This window comes from Gopherus evgoodei, chromosome 4 (assembly GCF_007399415.2).
Source record: "Gopherus evgoodei ecotype Sinaloan lineage chromosome 4, rGopEvg1_v1.p, whole genome shotgun sequence".
NCBI classification, from domain to species: Eukaryota; Metazoa; Chordata; order Testudines; family Testudinidae; genus Gopherus; species Gopherus evgoodei.
In genome coordinates, this window is record NC_044325.1 from 133,310,637 (window position 1) to 133,316,527 (window position 5,891).

Here is a 5,891-nt window from a genome sequence, read left to right on the forward strand (position 1 = left end):
GTCGAGCAGTTATTGGCTAGGGAGCTCCATGCCTTCTGACACAACCAAAGAAATCTCTCTCCAGTCAGTGGTTCGCAGCCTGCAGGCCACTTGTGGCCCAATCAGCACAGAGCTGCAGCCCATAAGACATCATCCTTCAGGGCCATACAGGTAGTATTAGATGCAGCCTACAATGGTAAATAGGCTAAGAACCAATGATAGATTATTACAGCTCCAAACACTGTCCTACTGTGGGAAAAGATGTCATTTGGGTCTCTTGACACCAAGAAAATGATCTGCAGCCAGGGCCGCCCAGAGGATTCAGGGGGCCTGGGGCAAAGCAATTTTGGGGGCCCCTTCCATAAAAATAAGTTGCAACACTGTAGAATACTATATTCTCATGGGGGCCTGGGGCAAATTGCCCCACTTGCCCCCCACCCTCCGCTGGGTGGCCCTGTCTGCAGCTGCCAGTTTCTTATTACACTTTCGGTGATAGGCTCAGAAAGGTTTTCTCTCTACAAATACACTATCAGCTAAACTATTTTCAACATCACTTTATGGCTGTGGAAAAGCTTCGGCTGAAGAAGTGAGGCTTAAGATTAGCTTTGTAAGTGGTAATAATGTTTCTCGAAAAGCTCACTGTTGTAATAATTATTGTTTTGTCTCTGATATTTACATGGCAAAGATTTATAAACCTGTTCAAACTTCCTAAATAAAGAGTTTTTTAAAAAAATTGTGCAGAGGTGGAATGTGAACCGGCTCCCCATAACACTGCAGCATAGTGAGCAGAGTGCCAGGATGATGTACTCTCAGCAATCAATGACAGTATGGAGGTGGGCTGCTGCATTCTGAACCAATTAATGCTTTTTATAATGTTGGGGTGCTCATTCCTAGCTAGAGTGAGCTGCAGTAGTCCAACCAAGAGAGTGTGAAAACGTAAAATATAATGGCCAGGTCAGCGCTTTACAGGATGGGGTGCAGTCTTCTAGCCAGCAGCAGACTGAAGATGGCATTTTTAACAGCCATTAAAGACTACCCCTTTCCTTTGGCATCTGAAAGGGATCTTTTTGAGGTGGTGTCTGTTGTGTACAAGTGATAGGATGTGCTGTTTGTAACTTAATGGCTTTTCTCCGTCTGCTGCCATGGCACCTTGGCTATTGCAAGCTAAAGAAGTTTGGGTGCATGGATGGGATGCCACCTACAAATACCTAAATGAATTATAAAAGATGGAGAGACACTAGACCAGTCCTGCTTGCCAGTGCAGGTTTGAACCATACACTTCAATATCTAGTGTTTTGCCTCAGGACTTAGTCCTAAAGTTAATTTGAATATGGTGGTAGAACAGATTCACTTTAGACTGACACCTGTGAGTTTGAAATGCACAGTACACTTTTTTGCAAATAATTCACCTTCAGATAAACACTGGTCCTCCATACATATGTATATAGATATCCCTTTGCAATGCTTTGATCCTTGAATTTCATACAGTGGAACCCAGTTTATCATCATCACACTTGTTTCCTGATACCACATTGTCTCAGGGAAAAAGCAACACCATTGCATGAAACATAGATAAAGGCCACAGCGCACCACACTTATTGAAGGGCTCTGGGCTGGGTTGAATAAATGCTGCACTTACGTAATTTTTAACCAATCATTTTTTTTGTTTATATATCACTGGGGAAAGTATCTGAGTGTGGCTAGTTTTACATATAATAGCAGGGGCACCTTCAAATCAATTGGAGTATGTCTACCCAGCAGGAAGGAGGTGTAATTCCCAGCTTGGGTAGACATACACACGCTAGCTCTGCTTGAACTAGCACCTAAAAACAGCAGTGTGGCCGCAGCAGCCTGGGCTAGCTGCCTGAGTCCATACATAGAGTGGCAGGTGAGATTGCACGTGGGCAGCTAGCCTAAACCTCTGCAACCACACAGCTATTTTTAGGAGCTAGTTGAACAGAACTAGTGCGTGTACATCTACCTGAGCTGGGAATTACACCTCTCACCTGTTGTGTAGACAAACCCTCATATGTAATATCAAAATCAACAATGGGATACTATATTCATATTCTTTTTTCATGTTTAATGCAGTAAAGAAAACAATTTTTGAATTTGTCTGAATTAATTACAGAATTCCCACCTTCCTGCACCAGAGAAAACACAGATAGCAGGCACCATTGCATGTGGATTGCTTCAGAATACAAAGGAATTGTGTACTGGGCCCTGTCTACTTCAGGGTGCACTAGGACCAAATTCTGTGGCTAGGCCCCCTAAATTCAATTGCAAGGGCTCCCTAACTCTGCAGCAATGTTAATCAAACCTACTAAACAATGTATTATGTGACCTTATCTATGCTCAAGCCACAGCGGATATATTAGAGAGCTTAGGTAGCTATCCTGGTTCTCTATCTTAGTCTATTATAATGCATGCTTTGTGCTCTGGAGGTCCTCTTTCCATTCCTTGGTATCACACAAAGTGGCGGCTGTTATAATAATTCATCGTATACCCAGGAAATACCCCATCCCCACTCATCCAACAGCAGCAGCTCGAGCTGAAAACAGTCCCTGAATTACAATCCTTGAATGTTTAGTTTCAATGATAGATTGATTTTGTTGTGTTCTTCATTTGACACTGCCCTATGGAATTCAGCAGTTGTCTGAGTGGCTTGGCTTAGAATTTCCTTCCTTCACCCCATGTGAGCTAGGAAAGGGGGGAACTTGTAGTCAGTATCAGCAATTAATCTTCTTGGCTCCCCTTGCCTTGGCTACTGCTCTGGTCTCTAGGCTGCCTAGCGGCCCAGCCTTCATTTTAGACTCCCCACACTCCCTAGCTGAACTCTAGCCCTTGTTCCCTGTCTCATTCCTGTCCCTCCTCACTGAAAACATGTAATCCAATGACAATGACCTCCCTCTTGTGAGAAAAGTTGGAGAGCAAGAGGCAACTGCAGGCAGGTCCCAGCAGGGTTGGGAGACAAAACAAAAAGCTCAGCATCTAGCAGCAGAAAAATGCGGATTTCTGTGGTATTTTGGAAAAATGCAAGATTCTGCATCTGCAGAGTCTAGGAGTCCATAGTCCAAAAGTGAGATGGCTGGGGCAGTTTACATCTCTTAGAGCAGGGGCGGGCAAACTTTTTGGCCTAAGGGCCACATCGGGGTTATGAAACGGTACGGAGGGCCGGGTAGGGAAGGCTGTGCCTCCCCAAACAGTCTGGCCCCAGCCCCCTATCCGACCCCTCCCACTTTCCGCTCCCTGACTGTCCCCCTCAGAACCCGCCATCCATCCAACCCAACCCCCTGCTCCTTATCCCCTGACTGCCCCCTCCCAGGACCCCTGCCCCCTATCTAATCCCCCTACTCACTGTCGCTGACTGCCCTGACCCCTATCCACACCCCCGCCCCCTGACAGGCCCCCCGGGACTCCCACGCCTATCCAACCCCCCTATTACCCATCCCCTGACCGTCCCCCAACCAGAACCTCCACCCCATCCAACCACTCTCTGTCCCTGACCACCACCCATGACCCCACCTCCTATCCAACTGCTCCCTGTCCCCTGACTGCCCCACAGGACCTCCTACCCCTTATCCAATCCCCCCGCTCCCTGCCCCGTTACCATGCCACTAAGAGCGGCAGGACTGGCTTATTGGAAGGAGCGGTGGGTCAGAGTGCTCCCTGCACGGCAGCGTGGCTGCAGGGGAGGGGGGACAGCAGGGAAGGGGCTGGAGGTTAGCTAGTTTATCCATCTCTGTCTTAGAGCCATTGTTAGAGGTTATTTACAGATTCAAATGGGCATTATGTAGGCCAGGGTTTGTCTACACATGAAAATTAATCTGGAATAATATAGGGTATGAATTAAAAGAGGATTATCTATTCCCAGTTAACTCACATGTGGACACTCTTATTCTGGAATAAGCATGTTTTATTCCAAATTATCTTAATCCACTGTATTAAACTAATTGAGAACAAGACACTCAGTGCAGAGTAAGAGCGTCTGCACAAGGAACTATTTAGGAATAGTTATTTGGGAATAACTATTATGGCATAACTCCAATGTAGGCAAGCCCTTACACATAGGTCATGTTTTGAGATTATTTTCCCAAATGTAAGAGCTAGAAATTTAATTTTTAAAACAAAAGCTGATTTTCTGGAGCATGGTTCCGTGGCAATGACTGAAGCTGATATTGCAGAATCACAGAATACGTGGAGCTTTGTTTATATGTTTTATAAAATACCATGATCGTGTATGGTGCTGTCTAAATAATAAGGCAATGGGTTAAATAAATGTTTGTTTGTCTCTGTTAGGGCTGTTTTGTAGGCTGCAACCTCTCTTTGTCCAGAGACAGTTCAGGAATTCAATCGTTAATTGAAATTGTACCTGAATTTTTAAGGAATCAGTTTACAAAGGAACCACAAAGCGCAGGTTGAGGCCTCTGGAGTCTGATACAAGCATTTACTAGGCTGAAACTTACAAATATCCAGAGATGGGGATAATATGAAAGCATTTTTCTTTAATGGATTTCTTTGGTGTCTGATAAGCAAGGGCGCCAAATAGCTGAACTTGGTCTATTGTTGCCATCATGTAAAGAGAGACTAAAGCCCCATCTTCCACCAGTTATAACTCAGTCACCACGTATTTATGGGATGACCAGGTTACATCAGGTTATAAATCTGTAGCCCAGATGCTACTATGAGAGACTGATATATTATTATTATTATTTGTATTGCAGTAGGGCCTAGGAGCCCCAGTCAGGGACCAGGACCCCACAGTATAAACATAGAACAAAAAGTCAGTCCCTGCCCCACATAGTTTATAGTCTAAGTAGGTGTGCAGCCAAGGCCTTTGTGGGGAGGGGAGAGGAAGCAAGGATTCACCTCAAACAGTTCTTAAACTGGTCTGAGTAAAGTTTGTGGAGATCTATCATAATCTAGGAGCAACAGCTTTGGAAAGACAATGCTTGAAATGCACCCCTCAGCAACCCAGACTGATTTAAAACCTTATTTTTGCTGGGTCTATGACCCCTTGTAACCTGTCCTGGCACAAACTGACCTTACACATTGACCACAGCCAGCTACTGTACAGTGTGACTAAGCCTGAGCATGCAAAAAATCACAAGTAAGGCCCCCAAATCACGAGATTTAAATAGATATATAAAACCTTTAAATAGATATATAAAGGTCTCTTTTCCTTCACCTTCTCATTTACAAGCCTTTGGGGTGACGCGACTCTCACTTCACAACAGTGCCAGGTGTTTCTCCACCACCCTGAGTGGCTGCAAACCAGGCTGGAGATCCTCAGGTAAGCCTCTGACCCTAGCAGCTGAAGTGAGACCTCCCCCCTTCCATGTGTGTGCGTGCAAGCATGGGTGAAATTCTCACACAGTCCCATGACTGCAGCAGCTGGGGCAGAACCTCTCCTTCCCCCAGCAAGGCCTGTGTGCTGTCACACGCATGTGAGTGCTGCTAACAGGTGACATTCTCAGGCAATCCCCTGACTCCAGCAGCTGGGTCCAAACCCCCCATATAGTGATGTGTATGTACCTACACATGTCCACATCAAAGTGTGCAAACCCAGCCCACCTCATGCACCCCAGGGGTCAGAACCTCCCTCCCAATGTGGACTGGACTCGAGCCCCATCCACCCCCAAAGCCCTGCCTGGGAGGCGCAGGCAACACAGAGGCCAATGACCTCCCCACCCCACCCCTCTGTGAGGCCCCCTATGGGGAGGGATGGGCGGGGCCCCGGGACGGCTCCTCCAATCCCACACCGCGTCTCCTCCCCGCTCCCAAGGTTTGAAGCCCCAGGCGGTGCCTTCGTGTCCCCTCCGGCCAATCAGCCTCGCGCTCCCCGCAGATCGGCATCTCTGCAGAGCGACTCAGAGTGGGCCCTGCTGGTTGCTAGGCGCCCCGGGAAGTCC